This window comes from Squalius cephalus, assembly GCF_949319135.1.
Source record: "Squalius cephalus genome assembly, chromosome: 11".
Taxonomy (NCBI): domain Eukaryota; kingdom Metazoa; phylum Chordata; class Actinopteri; order Cypriniformes; family Leuciscidae; genus Squalius; species Squalius cephalus.
Window position 1 is genome coordinate 32,071,236 of NC_137132.1, and position 20,152 is coordinate 32,091,387.

The following is a 20,152-nucleotide window of genomic DNA, read 5'->3' on the forward strand; positions in this document are numbered from 1 at the left end:
TAAAACTCTAATATCTTGTTTTATGTGTATATGTTATGTGTGAATATTCCCAAACTATCTGACAGTGCGATCTCTTTGGGTTATGCAATTTAATTTTTATAAAATAAATAAATAAATAAAAACACATATGTCTGTATTAAAGAAAAAAATAGTTATAAACATGTATTTGGAATTGAATTAAATAACAACTAGGCAACTATTGGTGTCTTGTTCATTTTATCTATTTTCATATAAAAGCAACAGAACTTAAATTACATCCAGTTTATTAGCAACACTGTGCACGAGCGTGAATCCCGCGATATCCATCTTTGATCTCACAGGTGTCAGATCCACTGCGAGAAGAGAGAACTGTCCGGCTTGCCTGCGCTTTTTTCACTCCTCCTCTCACTGCAGCCACCTACTCTCGTATACATTTCAGGCGAGGCAAGGCGCATCTCAAACAAGCCTATTTTTTTCCACTCAATTATGTCGTAATAACGAGATCTTATGTTGTTAAAACGACAACTTTTTCTCGCAATAACTTTTCCTCCCACAGAAAACCCTTATAATAAAGAAAAAGATGTTATATGTCGTTAAAACGACAAATGTTCTAGGCCTTATATGACATGTAGCCTACAAAATATGCCTTTATCCACATAAAATGTAGCCTATAGCCAATCATTATCATACTTCTACGCTCAAAAAGCTGAAGCAATAGCAGCCCCCAATGGACATTCATGTTAAAATATCAAATTCTGTACATTAATAAAGCATGTGTAGCCTACAGATTAGCAGATGAGCCCAGAAAACGAACATTGCATTTAATTGCACATGCGTTTTCCTCCCATAGAACACCCTTATAATAAAGAAAAAGCTTAAAGGAGAACTCCGGTCAATTTTAACATTGAGCTCATTTTTTTGTACATTTGGAGTGCTGTCAATACAGAGAACAACGACAAAAATCGGTGTTGCCTACACCGAGTTATTCTATTTTTAAAATTTGCACCCTGTTGACTTCAATGGGGCAAGTTTTAAACCTGCTTTTAGCCTCTTAACATCCTTGATGTGTCATTACAAGTGCACAGAAAATGTGAGTGATTCCTTCAGAGTGAACACGAGTTAATCTGACTGCAGTAGAGTAGTGTTTACATCCTGTTTTCGGTTAGAGTCCAAAGTAGTCGATTGCCGAGTTCATGCGCATAGGTTTATCACGCGCGTGAACTCGGCAATCGACTACTGTGGACTTCAGCCGAAAACAGGATGTAAACACAGGTATTTGCGCTGGCTTAAATAACATCATTTTTATACATATCTTTCACATCTACTGCAGTCAGATTAACTCGTGTTCACTCTGAAGGAATCACTCACATTTTCTGTGCACTTGTAATGACACATCAAGGATGTTAAGAGGCTAAAAGCAGGTTTAAAACTTGCCCCATTGAAGTCAACAGGGTGCAAATTTTAAAAATAGAATAACTCGGTGTAGGCAACACCGATTTTTGTCGTTGTTCTCTGTATTGACAGCACTCCAAATGTACAAAAAAATGAGCTCAATGTTAAAATTGACCGGAGTTCTCCTTTAATGTGGCTTAGGCTACTTCAGTGATAAAGATCAAATGCTGTAGGCTACACACCTTATTAATAAACCATAGGCTATCCTACAGAAAAGCAGATGAGCCCAGAATATGAACGCAATTAAGCGTTTTCCTCCCATAGAAACCCTTTATTATAAAGAAAATAAAGGTGGCTCTTAACGTGTCTTTCTATGGGAGGATGGCATTGCGGTGCACAGCAAATCCTTTAAATGGCTCAATGCAAAACAAAAATGAAAAATATAAGTAGATAATAAAATAAACAAATTATTGTGCCATTAATTAGCCTACAAACAATATTTATCTTAAAGCCTAAACAAATTTATTTAAAGAAAAACACCAGCGTTGGCCTCCCATTTCAAACTGGCGCAATAAAATGCAACAGAATTTGATTTGTTAAACGTGAAGAGGACTTATCCGTCTGGCATGGCCGCTCGCTCTAACGTTAACCTAGATAAATGTTCGCTGTTATTAAGCGCATATCCGAGTGTTTGTGCGGAGTGTGGAGCGCGCACTGCATGACATGGAGGCGCCAGTGCCATCACTCGCATTCTCCCATCAACAGTGGAAACAACTTAAAATACTCCATCATTTCTGGTCATACAGAAAAGAATAATACATCAGTCGCAACTACTTTTATTTGTGTAGACTAACAACAACAAGAAAACGTTGTGCTTTTGTAAAATAAAATAAAACGAACAGGGCGCGCTTTCATGATCTCTGTGAATTGGAGCACGTCTTAAAAATGAACTGAAAAACAGTGTATAGACAAGCCTCACAGACATGAGAAATATAGCTATCTATATAAGCCTAAAGCTTATAAAAAATGTCCACCAACGAAAAAAATCCAATCGAAAGCAAATACGTACGGTAGGCTACCATCTGATTATGCAATCCTGTCCGTATTAAAGGCGCATCTAGGCTATTACAGCGGAGATGTATGGAGATATGTTTGCATGCAGCCTACTGATATAGAAAAAGACTAGTTCATTAATAAACAATTAAAATGCTTCGTTATTTTTTTCAGACACATTTAGGCTATTATCATTAGCCTATTTTGCCGGTGCTTTGCGGCAAGTTTTATGCATGCGCTTGAGCGCGGAAAATAGGCTATATAGCCTACTCCCAGGATTGAATATAAACGTTAGATTAGTCATAATTGCTTAAATTAATGACTTGTAGTCTAGAAAAATCTTTAGTCTATGGCAACTCTAATCAAGAGCCTACATTTAATATTTGACATTTAATTAGTACTTAGTATCCAGCTCGTTACATTAAGTTAGTTGAGTTATCATATAGTTATTGAAATAATAAAATAATAAAATAAAGTTTAAGATACTACTAACCATATATTTCTATATAGCATTGCTTATTCCACCACACAAAGGTTTTTAAGGTGACAATCCATTATACATGTGAAGATTGTAGGCAGTATCTTGAAGATTTTTGTATTGTATTGTATCTTCTGTTATAAAGATGAAGATTGACATTGTGTTAATTAAAACTTTCACAGAGACCTCAAACAGAACAGCTGCCTTTCTTTAAAGTGAATTTTGTTTTGTATTAATTATATCTTAATTTTAATCAATGTTTAATGAACCAATTGCCTGGATTTAATAAATAAGAAGTAAATATAGCAGAATCACGACATGGAGGCGCCAGCGAGTGAACTGGAGTTTGTCTCATAAATGAACCGAAACTCTGCGTATAATGCACATTCACATTCACAGCGTATTTAGACACATTTAGACGCATTCATAATCATTACTTTTACCGGTTCTTTGTGGCAAGCTTTATGCGTGCGGTCGGAACTTTTAGTCGGAAGCAGCCCTTATTCCACATATTTTCGAACCAGGCGACAGGACATCTGGGTTGAGCAAGCGACCCTGCGGAATGAACGAGCGGAGCAGAATATTCAGAAATGCGTTCTCCACTCACGAGCTCTGATCGGAACAAACCCGAACCTCACTGTCTGCTGAACTTGCGCAGAAACATCAAAATATAACCAGCTTTTTAAAATGGTTTTTAAAACTAAACACTATTTTAGCACAAATTATGAGCTTATTGGCGATTTTTTTTATAACTAGATGTACCGCATGGCGGTACAAAATATGACCGCCGCTCAGGCCTGCACTGGCTTTCCACAAAAATAAATGACGTGGAGCAATTTGGCTGTATTGCGTGTTTATGTATATACCTAAAAAAAGTAGTAGTATGTGCATGTCTGTCTGTGTGTGTGTGTGTATGTGTGTGTGTTTGTGTATGTGTGTGTCTGTGTGTGTGTGTGTCTTTGCGTGTGTGTGTCTGTGCGTGTATGTATGCGTGCGTACATGTGTGTGCGCGTGTGTGTTTGTTTGTGTGTGTGTGTGTCTGTGCATGTGGATTTGTATGTGTGTGTATGGGTGTGTGTCTGTGCGTGTGGATGTCAGTGTGTGTGCATGCTTGCGTTTGTTTGTATTCCTGCATGTGTGTGTGTGACAGTTAGGGTTGCCAACTTCAGAAAAGGAAAATGCGGGACAATCGTGGTTATTTATAGGAAAATGAGGGACACTCAAAATATTTGTACTGTATCACACAGTGTACGTCATTTCAGTGTCTGCAGTTAAGTTTGTGTTTAAAAGGTTATCAGACATAAACACATTTGTATTGCTTAACCTATTTATGTATTTAATTCTAAAAATAATTTTAATGTCATACATGAAAAAAGTCACATTACAAACAAACCATAGTTCAAAATAACAGCATTTATCTAAAATAGAAAGCTTTTTTAACATTATACACTAGGCTTACAGTTCAAAAGTTTGGGGTTAGTAAGATTATTTTTTGGGAAAAAAAATAAAGAAAGTAATTGCCTACTTTTATTCAGCAAGGATGCATTACATTAATCAAAAGTGACAGTTAAGATAATGTTACAAAAGCTTTCTATGTACTTTCTAAAAGCTTTAAAACATTAATAATAATCAGAAATGTTTTTTGAGCATATTATTCCCTCAGGTAGATTACATGTTTTCTTGCGTGGCTGGATGTTAGACTCATGAACAATAATCACGTTGTTTGCATTCGCCAAAATTGATTAGCCGAAATCAAAACGTGGACAGTGAAAGGAACTTACCGTTAGTGCGAGACGAGTCCGGCTTGAAGCGGAAGCGACCAGACGGCAGAGGATGTTCGCAAATCAAACAATGATTTGTCTCAAAACAGTGATTAAAAAAAGCTGTGATTGGATGATGACAGGTGTCGGTGATCATTCTCAAGTGTCGTGGTCAGCACTGCTGCTGTTGCTGTTGTATCAGTCAGTGGTTTATCAGCTTGTCAAAAAGGGACACGGGAGGTCACGCACGGGACAAATAAATTAGGCCCAAAATACGGGACGTCCCGCCTAATTCGGGACAGTTGGCAACCTTAGTGACAGTATCATCCTAAACCAGCAACCCTTCGCTCAACACCACCATCTACAGGCCGATGAGTGTACAGTCACTAAATGTGCACATAAATGAATTTATTTTATACCCCCCCATTGATGAAATTCTACGAAACTTAGCATACCCCCAGAGGATGTCAAGTTAATCATACACATGAAATATGGTGCAGTTCTGAACATCTCAACTGAAGATAGGGGCGATTAAAGCAGAATAATATTGCATTTTCATTTTTTATGGGAGGGGCGCAAATCACAAATGAGTGATTATGGGCTAGGTTGATGTGGGCCCTTAAGACCAACATACCATAACAATTTCTTCATCCTCGGTGCCACGGTTCTGGTAGTTATTTAGGAAAAACTGCATTTTTTGGGTTTGGGGGGGCCCAGCGCGGGGGGTGAGTGGCCCCCGGGGACCAAACGAAATTTTTCCGTAAAAGTCTAGTGGGGCTACATGCCCACCAAATTTCATGTTCCCTGGTGTTTCGGTGTCCCTGGTATCGTTGACGAAAAATTCAGTAGATGACGAAAAAAAAAAAAAAAAAACTTTGACAATCCCTATATGACCGGCGGTCATAATTATTGACAAAATTAGAATATAGTAGGTTTTTTTTTAAGAAAGAGAAAAATAAAATGAATGCATCATTGTACCCAGCACTTCTGAAAATGCACTTCCAAATGCGTCTCTGTCCCCAGCACATTTCAAACCAAACTGACACCCATGGATCTGAAGGTTTTAAAGTCACACACAGGCATCAAGAATCTACATATGAATCTCAACAATGGTGACAGTCACACAAATGCTTCATGTTGCAGTGCATGATGGGAGCCACCAATCAGAATGCATCAATGGCTCACATCATGCATTGCAGCATGAATAAATTATGCAGCTGAATTGTCCTGTAATTTATTGGGGTTTTTTTTTCTGTTTGCTTTTATTAGGGCCCGAGCACCGATGGTGTGAGGACCCTCTTGGAATTGCTCTGTTTATTAGGGCCCGAGCACCGATGGTGTGAGGACCCTCTTGGAATTGCTCTGTTTATTATTATTATTATTATTCTTCTCCGCATTTAATTGCATTTTTGAGGGCCTAAACATGCTCGAAAACTCACAAAACTTTGCACACGCGTCAGAACTGGCGAAAATTTACATCTGATATAGGTTTCAGAATTGGACGGGGCAAAATGGCTCGATAGCGCCACCTATAAAAGTTCAACGGAGTGCGCCTCCCGCAACGTTCCACGTACGTGCACGAAATTCGGTACATACATGTAATGACCTAATACCTACAAAAAAGTCTCTTGGAGCATAGCCCTAAACACAACAGGAAGTCAGCCATTTTGAACTTCCTCTCAGATTTTTGTGCAGTTTTTGCCATTTTCAGGCCTCGTACTTTAACGAACTCCTCCTACAGTTTTAATCTGATCATCTTCAAATTTGGTGAGTGTAATCTTAAGGCCTTTGCGACGTTAAATTGCGAAGATCTTGAGTTTTCGTCGAAGGGCGGGTCCTCGGCGGCCTGACAAATTTCGATGTTTCGCCATGAAACAGGAAGTTGCTGTAACTCAGGCATGGAATGTCCAATCTGCCCCAAACTTCACACGTTTGATAAGAGTTCTGTCCTGAACACATGACCATGCTCATATTCAGTTATAGTCATAGCGCCACCTGCTGGCAACAGGAAGTGACATGTTTAACACTGTTATGGACTCCTAATAACATATAAAAAAGTGCCAGCAAGTGCTAAACATGCTAACAACATACTAGAAGCATGCTAAAACATGCTAGCAAACTCTTAGCTAAATGCTAAAGCATGCTATTATTGCAATTAAATAGGAATTTGCTGTAACTCAGGCATGGAATGTCCAATCTGCCCCAAACTTCACACTTTTGATAAGCGTTCTGTCCTGAACACATCTACATGAGAATATTCAGTTATAGAAATAGCGCCACCTACTGGTAACAGGAAGTGTCATGTTTAACACGTTGATGCCATTCTAGCAACATGTTAAAAATGCCATTGACTTCTAAACATGCTAGAAACATGTTAAAACATGCTAGCAATACTTAGCTAAGTGCTAAAGCATGCTAATTCAATGAAACAGGATGTTGTTGTTACGCAAGAAGGCAATGTCCATTCTGCACCAAACTTCACACTTTTAATAAACGTTCTGTCCTGAACACATGACCATGCTCATATTCAGTTACAGTCATAGTGCCACCTGCTGGCAACAGGAAGTGACATGTTAAACACTGTTGTGGACATATAAAAACATATAAAAAAAGTGCCATCAAGTGTTAAACATGCTAACAACATACTAGAACCATGCTAAAACATGCTAGCAAACACTTAGCTAAGTGCTAAAGCATGCTATTGCTGCAATTAAATAGGAATTTGCTGTAACACAGGCATGGAATGTCCAATCTGCCCCAAACTTCACACGTTTGATAAGAGTCATGGCCTGAACACATCTACATGAGAATATTCAGTTATAGTAATAGCGCCACCTGCTGTCAACAGGAAGTGACATGTTTAACACTGTTGTGGTCTCCTAATAACATATAAAAAAGAGCCAGCAAGTGCTAAACAGGTTAGCAACATACTAGAAACATGCTAGCAAACACTCAGCTAAGTGCTAAAGCATGCTATTACTGCAATTAAATATGAATTTGCTGTAACTCAGGCATGGAATGTCCAATCTGCCCCAAACTTCACACGTTTGATAAGAATCATGGCCTGAACACACGTCTATGCTCAAATTCAGTTATAGTAATAGCGCCACCTACTGGCAACAGGAAGTGACATGTTTAACACGTTGATGCCGTTCTAGCAACATGTTAAAAATGCCATTGAGTTCTAAACATGCTAGAAACATATTAAAACATGCTAGCAATACTTAGCTAAGTGTTAAAGCATGCTAATTCAATGAAACAGGACTTTGTTGTTACTCAAGAAGGCAATGTACAATCTACCCCAAACTTCACACGTTTGATAAGAGTTATCTCTTGAACACATGTCCATGCTCATATTTAGTTATAGTCATAGCGCCACCTGCTGGCAACAGGAAGTGACGTTTAACACTGTTCTTGACTCCTAATAACATATAAAAAAATGCCAGTAGGTGCTAAACATCCTACCAACATACTAGAGACATGTTAAAACATACTAGCAAACACTTAGCTAAGTGCTAAAGAATGATATTACTGCAATTAAATATGAATTTGCTGTAACTCAGGCATGGAATGTCCAATCTGCGTCAAACTTCACACTTTTGATAAGCGTTCTGTCCTGAACACATGACCATGCTTATATTCAGTTACAGTCATAGCGCCACCTGCTGGCAACAGGAAGTGACATGTTAACACTGTTATGGACTCCTAATAACATATAAAAAAGTGCCAGCAAGTGTTAAACATGCTAACAACATACTAGAAACATGCTAAAACATGCTAGCAAACTCTTAGCTAAGTGCTAAAGCATGCTATTATTGCAATTAAATAGGAATTTGCTGTAACTCAGGCATGGAATGTCCAATCTGCCCCAAACTTCACACTTTTGATAAGAGTCATGGCCTGAACACATCTGCATGAGAATGTTCAGTTCTAGTAATAGCGCCACCTACTGGCAACAGGAAGTGACATGTTTAACACGTTGATGCCGTTCTAGCAACATGTTAAAAATGCCATTGAGTTCTAAACATGCTAGAAACATGTTAAAACATGCTAACAATGCTTAGCTAAGTGCTAAAGAATGCTAATTCAATGAAACATGACTTTGTTGTTACTCAAGAAGGCAATGTCCAATTTGCACCAAACTTCACACGTTTGATAAGAGTTCTGTCCTGAACACACATCCATGCTCATATTCAGTTATAGTCATAACGCCACCTACTGGCAACAGAAACTGACATGGTTAACACAGTAATGCAGTACTAACCACATAATTATTGTGTACTGAGCATGCTAGAAACAGACTAAACATGCTAGCAACACTTAGCTGAGTCATGAAGCATGCTATTATCACCATTATACAAAACATTTTGTAACTGACTTTGACATACTCTTACTATATATACCTCCTTAAATGTACATTTCCCAACCATGCTCTGTCTTCCTAAAACCACCGAGTGTTGATGGCACGGGTGCGAGGGCCCTTTCATCGCTGCTTGCAGCTTTAATTATTATTATTATTATTCTTCTCCGCATTGAATTGCATTTTTGAGGGCCTAAACATGCGCGAAAACTCACGAAACTTTGCACACGCGTCAGAACTGGCGAAAATTTACATCTGATATAGGTTTCAGAATTGGACGGGGCAAAATGGCTCGATAGCGCCACCTATAAAAGTTCAACGGAGTGCGCCTCCTGCAACGTTCCACGTACGTGCACGAAATTCGGTACATACGTGTAATGACCTAATACCTACAAAAAAGTCTCTTGGAGCATAGCCCTAAACACAACAGGAAGTCAGCCATTTTGAACTTCCTCTCAGATTTTTGTGCAGTTTTTGCCATTTTCAGGCCTCGTACTTTAACGAACTCCTCCTACAGTTTTAATCTGATCATCTTCAAATTTGGTGAGTGTAATCTTAAGGCCTTTGCGACGTTAAATTGCGAAGATCTTGAGTTTTCGTCGAAGGGCGGGTCCTCGGCGGCCTTACAAATTTCGATGTTTCGCCATGAAACAGGAAGTTGCTGTAACTCAGGCATGGAATGTCCAATCTCCCCCAAACTTCACACGTTTGATAAGAGTTCTGTCCTGAACACATGGCCATGCTCATATTCAGTTATAGTCATAGCGCCACCTGCTGGCAACAGGAAGTGACATGTTTAACACTGTTATGGACTCCTAATAACATATAAAAAAGTGCCAGCAAGTGCGAAACATGCTAACAACATACTAGAAGCATGCTAAAACATGCTAGCAAACTCTTAGCTAAGTGCTAAAGCATGCTATTATTGCAATTAAATAGGAATTTGCTGTAACTCAGGCATGGAATGTCCAATCTGCCCCAAACTTCACACTTTTGATAAGCGTTCTGTCCTGAACACATCTACATGATAATATTCAGTTATAGTAATAGCGCCACCTACTGGCAACAGGAAGTGTCATGTTTAACACGTTGATGCCATTCTAGCAACATGTTAAAAATGCCATTGAGGTCTAAACATGCTAGAAACATGTTAAAACATGCTAGCAATACTTAGCTAAGTGCTAAAGCATGCTAATTCAATGAAACAGGATGTTGTTGTTACTCAAGAAGGCAATGTCCAATATGCGCCAAACTGGCAACAGGAAGTGACATGTTAAACACTGTTGTGGACATATAAAAACATATAAAAAAAGTGCCAGCAAGTGCTAAACATGCTAACAACATACTAGAAACATGCTAAAACATGCTAGCAAACACTTAGCTAAGTGCTAAAGCATGCTATTGCTGCAATTAAATAGGAATTTGCTGTAACACAGGCATGGAATGTCCAATCTGCCCCAAACTTCACACGTTTGATAAGAGTCATGGCCTGAACACATCTACATGAGAATATTCAGTTATAGTAATAGCGCCACCTGCTGTCAACAGGAAGTGACATGTTTAACACTGTTGTGGTCTCCTAATAACATATATAAAAGAGCCAGCAAGTGCTAAACAGGTTAGCAACATACTAGAAACATGCTAGCAAACACTTAGCTAAGTGATAAAGCATGCTATTACTGCAATTAAATAGGAATTTGCTGTAACTCAGGCATGGAACGTCCAATCTGCCCCAAACTTCACATGTTTGATAAGAATCATGGCCTGAACGCATGCCTATGCTCAAATTCAGTTATAGTAATAGCGCCACCTACTGGCAACAGGAAGTGACATGTTTAACACGTTGATGCCGTTCTAGCAACATGTTAAAAATGCCATTGAGTTCTAAACATGCTAGAAACATATTAAAACATGCTAGCAATACTTAGCTAAGTGCTAAAGCATGCTAATTCAATGAAACAGGACTTTGTTGTTACTCAAGAAGGCAATGTACAATCTACCCCAAACGTCACACGTTTGATAAGAGTTATCTCTTGAACACATGTCCATGCTCATATTTAGTTATAGTCATAGCGCCACCTGCTGGCAACAGGAAGTGACGTTTAACACTGTTCTTGACTCCTAATAACATATAAAAAAATGCCAGTAGGTGCTAAACATCCTACCAACATACTAGAGACATGCTAAAACATAATAGCAAACACTTAGCTAAGTGCTAAAGAATGATATTACTGCAATTAAATATGAATTTGCTGTAACTCAGGCATGGAATGTCCAATCTGCCCCAAACTTCACACTTTTGATAAGCGTTCTGTCCTGAACACATGACCATGCTTATATTCAGTTACAGTCATAGCGCCACCTGCTGGCAACAGGAAGTGACATGTTTAACACTGTTGTGGACTCCTAATAACATATAAAAAAGTGCCAGCAAGTGTTAAACATGCTAACAACATACTAGAAACATGCTAAAACATGCTAGCAAACTCTTAGCCAAGTGCTAAAGCATGCTATTATTGCAATTAAATAGGAATTTGCTGTAACTCAGGCATGGAATGTCCAATCTGCCCCAAACTTCACACTTTTGATAAGAGTCATGGCCTGAACACATCTACATGAGAATGTTCAGTTATAGTAATAGCGCCACCAACTGGCAACAGGAAGTGACATGTTTAACACGTTGATGCCGTTCTAGCAACATGTTAAAACATGCTAACAATGCTTAGCTAAGTTCTAAAGAATGCTAATTCAATGAAACATGACTTTGTTGTTACTCAAGAAGGCAATGTCCAATTTGCACCAAACTTCACATGTTTGATAAGAGTTCTGTCCTGAACACACATCCATGCTCATATTCAGTTATAGTCATAACGCCACCTACTGGCAACAGAAACTGACATGGTTAACACAGTAATGCAGTACTAACCACATAATTATTGTGTACTAAGCATGCTAGAAACAGACTGAACATGCTAGCAACACTTAGCTGAGTCATGAAGCATGCTATTATCACCATTATACAAAACATTTTGTAACTGACTTTGACATACTCTTACTATATATACCTCCTTAAATGTACATTTCCCAACCATGCTCTGCCTTCCTAAAGCCACCGAGTGTTGATGGCACGGGTGCGAGGGCCCTTTCATCGCTGCTTGCAGCTTTAATTTTGCTATTGTTTTGTTATGACTTTAGTAGCTTGTTTTGTGATGTTCAGAGTTGATCTGTTTGTCAGTAGTTTGTTTAGTGTCACCATTGTTGAGATTCATATGCTGATTCTTGATGTCTGTGTGTTTAAACACATTACTTCTGTGCACAAAGTTTTTTCAAAATTAGTCATATTGCTGTAGAATCTCAGGAATACAATCACCAATTCTAAAACGAGACATCAAGCATATAGTTAAAGATTTAGATTCTAAATGACATCAGGTCACTACATGCTGATAATGTCATTATCATCAAAACATATTGTGAGCAGGTCATGTTTTCTCTTGCAGTAACACATGTGCTTTAAAAACACAATGTTTCTAAAGCAAACACTGACCACCATAATGGTGACGTGACAAGAAAAATTCCATAAAACATTACCGTCTAACCTTCTGTTGAATCTCAAGAACCTTTGTAGATGTATGACAGAAATAAAGTCAAACTGGTAGTAATAAGTGCAACAATGTGTAATGACTCGAAGTCAGTTGTAGTTCTTGTGTTTCTCTTTTTTCTGTTATTGTTTTTTCTCTTTCCGTCAATGATTCTGCTTATTAACATCAGGTGTCGCCACTAATGGCCAATCATCACTTAATTAATCACTTAATTATCTCATTAACTTCAACACTGCTTCAGTGTTAATTTTAACACCCTGTAGTGTGGACACATATGTACACTGTTAATTTAACACTGGGGATTTTGTTGTAGCTTTATAAGCCATGTGCTTCCGTGATCACATTGTGAAGTATTGCCAGTTTATCTGCCTTACTAAGTGTTTTTTCTTGCCATTGTCTGCCTGCCTTGCTGTGTTTTGACCTTTTTTTTCCCTGTTTATTGGATTGACCCTTTTCGTCTATTGTTTGGATTTTGTTTGCTGTCTGCCTGCCTTGCTGTGTTTGGAACCTTGCCTGGACTTTTATTACGTCTATTGACCATCGTCTTGGATTGTTTGTCTTTGATTGTCTTTGACAATTAAAAACCTCTACAACATGGCAGAGCATGTGAGCGGAGTGGAGCGGTGAGAATCTCCGCTCATCGCTCACGGAACTGTTCACCCCTCCGCTCCCCCGCTCAAAGCTACATCAGGCTGCTCCGCTCATTATCGCTCAGCGCTCAACGAGGTTTGCTTCGCGCTCCTCTCAAATCGCCCCCCGCTCGCTCCAAAAAAGGAAAAAAATCTACATGTATATCACTTTTAGCTTAGACTACAGCCTTACCTGCTAAAGAACTAATGAGTAACAACAAAATTTTTCAAATAGAAATGTTTTATTTCAAATTACAGGCCTATGTAAGAAGGAATATAGCCTACACAAAAAGTCCTGTAAAATTAAACGAATAAATGGGCCTAATAATATAAATAAAAATTAAACAAAAATATACATACATTTTTTTTAAAGTAAATTAACTATAAGGCCAGAATTTTGATAAGTGAACTTTTGCACAACGCACACGATTAAAATTTAAATTGGCTTCCATACACACAAACTGCTGTAAAATTAAACTAATAAATGGGCCTAATAATATAAATATTATTACGGACTACACAAATTCGGCTAAATAAAACGAACCATTAAGTCTACTTGAATGAAAAAACGAATTTGTTTGAATATTACTATATTTAATTTACACTTTGTTATAAGTTACCGTATTCAATTTGCTAACCTTTTGTTTTCTTCCCAGCGTGTTTGCGTAGCTCACGTTCATGTTTTCGAGAGATGTGTCTTTTGAGATTCCAAAATGAATCTTTGCTGACTGAAACGATGTCTCCACATTCGTTTTCTTGTACCACATTATCATTGTTAGTTAGTTATATTAATAGTACACCTGAGCTGTATGACTTCTCATTTTCCTTTTTGAAGAAGCCTACTTTTTGAACTCCATTATTGAGCCGAGTTTTGACTGAAAATAGTCTACTGTTGATGACTGTGCAAGACAGATGGATCCTGGTTTAGGTTTGACTGAGCATGCTTCAGACTCGTGATGTGAGCTGAGCGAAATTGGAGCGGGAAATAAGGCGACGCTCCGTCCTTTTAAAAATGTCGCTCTGCGCTCTGTCCAAGATCCGCTCGCTCCCGCTCCACTCCGCTCACATGCTCTGCAACATGGATTCTAATCCGCCTCCAGCTATGGGTCTACGTTTTTTTCTCATTTTTGTTTTGATAAACATGACACAAAACAACATTGCGACTACATGAAAAGAGACTGTACTGTTATAATATACATATATATATATATATATATATATATATATATATATATATATATATATATATATATATATATATTAGTGGTGGGCCGTTATCGGCGTTAACGCGCTGCGTTAACGCGAGACTCTTATCGCGCGATAAAAAAAATATCGCCGTTAATCTATTCCCCAAGTTGGGTTGGGAGATGATGACGCAATCTACCCGCGGCCGCGAGGTAAACCCGGCTGCAACGCATATTCGTCGTCATCTTAAGTAAACACGGCTGAAAGTGAAAGCTGCAACATCCATTATTTGGACTTGGTTCGGATTTAAGCCGTCCGACAAACAGCAGCAAACTATAGACAGAGTGTGTGGGTTAACGGTTCGGTAAGTTAACACACGACTAATCCGTTCTACCACCTCAAATTCAAAACGAAACATGATATCACTGAATACCAGCGCGAGCGTATTATTCTCATTCCAATATATCTTAGTGGTGTAACGTCAACACATAATCTCTGTCTACGCCCGATTTTAAGAATCGTTGTTGTGTTTCTTTTTAACTGAAAAGACATCAGTTAGACAATATTATCACTTTAAATTTGGGGTTTCATAAGCTCAAAGCTATAATAAACATTAGACCTACTTAAGTCTCTGCAGCTAGTGTACTTAAATTTGATTTATCTGCAAAATTATGTTGTATACTCACAGTTTTGCACAATATGTTCTCAAAACTACATATACCCTTTAAAAAAAATACATTTAGCAGTTGTTTAGCAGGGTCTGTGTAACCTGTTCTGAAATGGTTTTATTATAATATACTGTATATCGTTATCGCAAGAGGCTGCAATGTATATCACAATATAGATTTTAGGCCATATCGCCCATCCCTAATTGATAGCCTATAGTAGTTGATAATAACATAGGCCTACCTAATGTTGCCTATGGACGGTAACAGTACAGTAGTAACCTTTTAAAGTCTATGAGTAGAACAGCTTTCTCAAGCAGTTTGTGATGCATTTTGGAAACAGGAGATGAGCCCCTGGTCTAATGCGCCACCTGGCTTGAGAAACCCGTTCTTTTATAGTCATTATTTGGGTAGCACACATATTCTGAATGCCTTCGGCAGAATTCAAATGAGCCATTTTAATCTAGATTAATCTAGATTAATTTCAAAATTAATCTAGATTAATCTAGATTAAAAAAATTAATCTATGCCCACCTCTAATATATATATATATGAGCATTAGTGGAACTGAAGGTGTGAGAATAAACACGAAACCCGACAATCGTGGAACAGTTGTGTCGTCATCAGTCCACCGGCTGCTCTCGAATCACTCTCGCAGTACTTTGACAGGATAAGTCACAGTCACGTGGTGTCTGCGCTGTGTCAAGTTGGACACAATTTCTAACCGGCAAGCACTGCTTCAAATAATTATTTGAAAATGGTCTCCTGTAAACAGCCCCTGAATTAATTACTTAATTATTTAATGCAGTTTCCCAACCCTGTTCCTGGAGGCACACCAACACATTTTCCAACTCTTCCTGATCAATCACACCTGAATCAACTCATCAGCTTGTTAGTAGAGACTCCAAGACCAGACAGATAAGGAAGACATCCAAAATGTGCACTGATGGTGTGCCTCCAGAAGCAGGGTTGGGAAACACTGATCTAATTAACTTCAACACTGCTTCAGTGCTACTTTTAACACTCTGTAGTGTGGTTTATATAAACCCTTAGTTGTGTTAAATTAACACTGGGGGTTTTACTGTGTAAATTATATGGAGTTATTTATGACAATCTCTGTATTCCCTTAATATGACATGGGTTATTTTGGGAACTTGTCAAATGAGTTTTCTATTCCTCAGCACTGCCATATGGCTCTCAGTATAATAGGCTAGACTTGAGGGTAACTGAACTAAAATGGTTGTAGTAATGGAATCACAAATGGTCAGTTTCCTTAGGTTAGGGATGAAAGTTCATGAAGTTGATAGCGTCCTGGGAAAATGAATCCTGACCGTATAAAAAGGTTTGTTTAATGAGTGTTAATAGACAGTTGAACTGGGGAACATTGGACCCTTTTCCATATGTTGATTATGTGCCATATAAAGCTGGGCAACATATGACCCTAGGAAAATCGATATGCTCCCCTACAACACAGTTCACAAAAATCCTATAACTCAGAAAAAACTTCCTGACACAGAAACTGAAATCCCATAATACATGTGGCGTTGAGCTCTATTCTTCAATGGGAGTAGCACACAGACTCATGGGAACACAACACAGTGTTTTTAGAGACCAAGATAGGAGTCAAGTCTTCATTTCACTCTAACAAGTAAAACATATAACACATCTGAATATAATAAATTGTAAATTGTATCTGTTCATCAATCCAATGGGAAGATCTCAGATTAACGAGTATATGAGTAGATTTAATATATCGGATTTGCTGCATTTATATATGAATTTCATGGTGTACATACAATTAATTATTCATTGTACTTCTGACTTGAAATTTCAAATGTAGCATGTAATTTTTTTTTTTCCTTGGTTGAACATTATTAAAGTTAGAGCTTATTTAGAGAAATCAGCCGGATGGCTTATTGCAGGCGTTAATGGATCCTACGATGTATCTCATAAATTACCCCACTAATAATGCTCAGAATGGTACCAAACTTATACAGTAGTACAAATAGGTTCTGTACTCATAAAACGAGGCATTGGAAAGTTTGTAAGTACATCAGGAGTTTATTTAAATAACACTTGCCTGACAGCTCATGCTGCTGCTAACCCGGACGTCGACGTCCCTTCAGTGGTTTGGGAAAAGCATGTAAAAGTCCTAGCAGATAGCGATGCATAAGGATATAGTGTAACGACGCCCAGTTCCAGAAATGCAATTATATTTTGTTGGTAGTAGCAGTTTGCAACAATTATTAGTTAACTGAAGTCCAGTGATCCCCTGTCAGCACGATATATTCCGCTCCCACCAATACATCTCCTTTTGCTATGTTTTTCAGTGTCGTACAGGATTTTTAACATAATGTTGTTTCGCGATGGCGGGTTATATGCTATGTAAGAGGCTATTTGCAAAACCTCTGCTAACCCCCTTTCTATCGCCGAAACTGGTCTGCTGGACACTGCGACCCATTTTACAAGGGAATTGCTCAATCAGTCATATACTGATTTGCTAAGTTTGCGTTTCAGTGTTTCCTCCTTTCCTCCAGTGTGGTTTGAAGATGACGTTGACTGCTAAAGTTGGTATCACGGTACGTGCTAGGTCGTACCTCCCGATTAACGTTAACCCCTGGATGCTTTGCATTGATGTGGTACTTTACAGTTGACGAACTCCGGTGATAAGCAAATTCTGTTTTTTACAAGTAAATGTTCCAATCAGTGATCCAGGCAGCGCGTTCTCGGAGTCTCCCTCCTTCATTTTACAGTTGAATGGTGGCTAGAACAGCTCCGGGTCAAAGGTCAATACGGAATGGATTAATCTGCGTTATTTTTTTAACGCATTTTTTTTTCTCAGATTAATTCATCGAAATCAACGCGTTATTTTGACAGCCCTAGTTGTTGCACTACATCCTGGTTTCGCTCCATAGAAAAGCCAAAGTGATTAATTATAGCAAACAGTGAGAAACGCTGATGACGTTCACATGCACATTAAGAATTGGTTCTATAGTTATGTGCGTTTGAATATATATATACGCAGGTTTGTAATTCCCTACAAACCAAGCCTAAACAAAGTACTGGTGTTTCCTTATAATTTTTGATACAGAATTTTATTTTATTTTATTAATTTGGGGTAGATACGCGAATTGAGTTTCCCGACAACGCTTTATCTGTAGAGTGGTAAAGGGATCCTCCATAGGGAGAGACTAGTTGGCACTTCAGCACTGCGTTGTCATCGGGTTCAGGCGAAGGGCCTTAATCAGATCTGGATACGGCCTGGATCCGGCAGGCTGCGGGAAAACCTCGGGATAAACAAAGACACTAAAATTAGCGTAGATGCCATTCTTCTTATGATGTAACGAGTACATCAGGATTTATGGGACGTGTTCCCGGTTCCAGCTGACCTAATCTATGCAGCCTAACATTGAATTATAGAAGTCTATAATGTATTATGTGAACGCTAGGTCAAAGAGATGTGTTTTTAGTCTAGCTTTGAACTGACAGAGTGTGTCTGCTTCCCGGACAATGGTAGAAAGGCTGTTCCAAAGTTTTGGTGCTAAATAGGAGAAGGATCTACTGCCAGCAGTCGATTTTGATATTCTAGGTATTATCAACTGGCCGGAATTTTGAGATCGCAATAGACGTGAAGGACTATAATGCGTTAAGAGCTCGCTCAAGTACTGCGGAGCTAAACCATTTAGTGCTTTGTACGTGATCAGCAATATTTTAAAATTGATGCGATGTTTAATAGGGAGCCAGTGCAGTTTTGACAGAACTGGGCTAATATGGTCATACTTCCTGGTTCTGGTAAGAACTCGAGCTGCTGCGTTTTGGACCAGCTGTAGTTTGTTTATTAAGCGTGCAGGGCAACCACCCAGTAGAGCATTACAATAATCTAGCCTTGAGGTCATGAACGCATGAACTAATTGTTCCGCATTTGTCAATGAGAGCATATGACGTAATTTAGATATATTTTTAAGACGGAAAAATGCAGTTTTACAGACACTGGACACGTGACTTTCAAATGAAAGATTGGTATCAAAGAGCACACCCAGGTTCCTAACCGACGACGAAGACTTAACAGAGCAGCCATCAAGTGTTAGACAGTATTCTAGGTTATTACGTGAGGAAGTTTTTTGTCCAATAATTAGAAACTCTGTTTTTTCAGAATTTAGAAGTAGGAAATTACGAGTCATCCAATTTTTTATATCCGCTATGCATTCCGTTAATTTTGTGAATTGGTAAGTTTCGTTAGGTTTTGAAGAAATATAGAGCTGAGTATCGTCGGCATAACAGTGAAAGCTAATGCCATGTTTCCTAATGATATATCCTAATGGTAGCATGTACAGAGTGAACAGCAGCGGTCCTAGTACTGAGCCTTGTGGTACGCCATACTGAACTTGTGATCGATGAGACATCTCTTCATTTACTGCTACAAACTGATAACGGTCAGATAAGTATTATTTAAACCATGCTAGTGCAATTCCACTAATGCCAACATAGTTTTCTAGTCTATTTAAAAAAATGTTGTGGTCGATAGTATCAAATGTAGCACTAAGATCGAGTAACACTAATAGAGAGACACAACCACGATCGGATGATAAGAGCAAATCATTTGTGACTCTAACGAGAGCAGTCTCAGTACTATGGTACGGTCTAAATCCTGACTGAAAATCCTCACAGATATCATTTCTTTCAAGAAAGGAACACAGTTATAGCTGTGTTTCTCTCCACCTGTAGCTGGTGTGTGGTGAGCGCACTGGCGCCGTTGTTCTGTGGCTGCCGTCGCATCATCCAAGTGGATGCTGCACACTGGTGGTGGTTGAGGAGAGATCCCCTGATATGATTGTAAAGTGCTTTGGGTGTACAGTAGTACATATGAAAGCGCTATATAAATGCCTCATTCATTCATTCATTCATTCAGTTGTGAAGATACTGCTTTTTCTAATATCTTTGACAGAAAAGGTAGATTCGAGATCGGCCTGTAATTGACTAATTCTGTAGGATCAAGTTGCGTTTTTTTAACAAGCGGTTTAATCATAGCCAGTTTAAAGGTTTTTGGTACGT

General features: G+C 38.5%; 1 protein-coding gene across 1 annotated transcript in view; it reads right to left on the reverse strand.

The window, feature by feature from the left end:
* The window catches only part of LOC307167238 (olfactory receptor 52K1-like), a gene marked incomplete at both ends in the record, with an annotated part of 91,032 nt that overhangs the window by 42,930 nt on the left and 27,950 nt on the right, over positions 1 to 20,152 (reverse strand). The gene's annotated exons all lie outside the window — the stretch shown is intronic.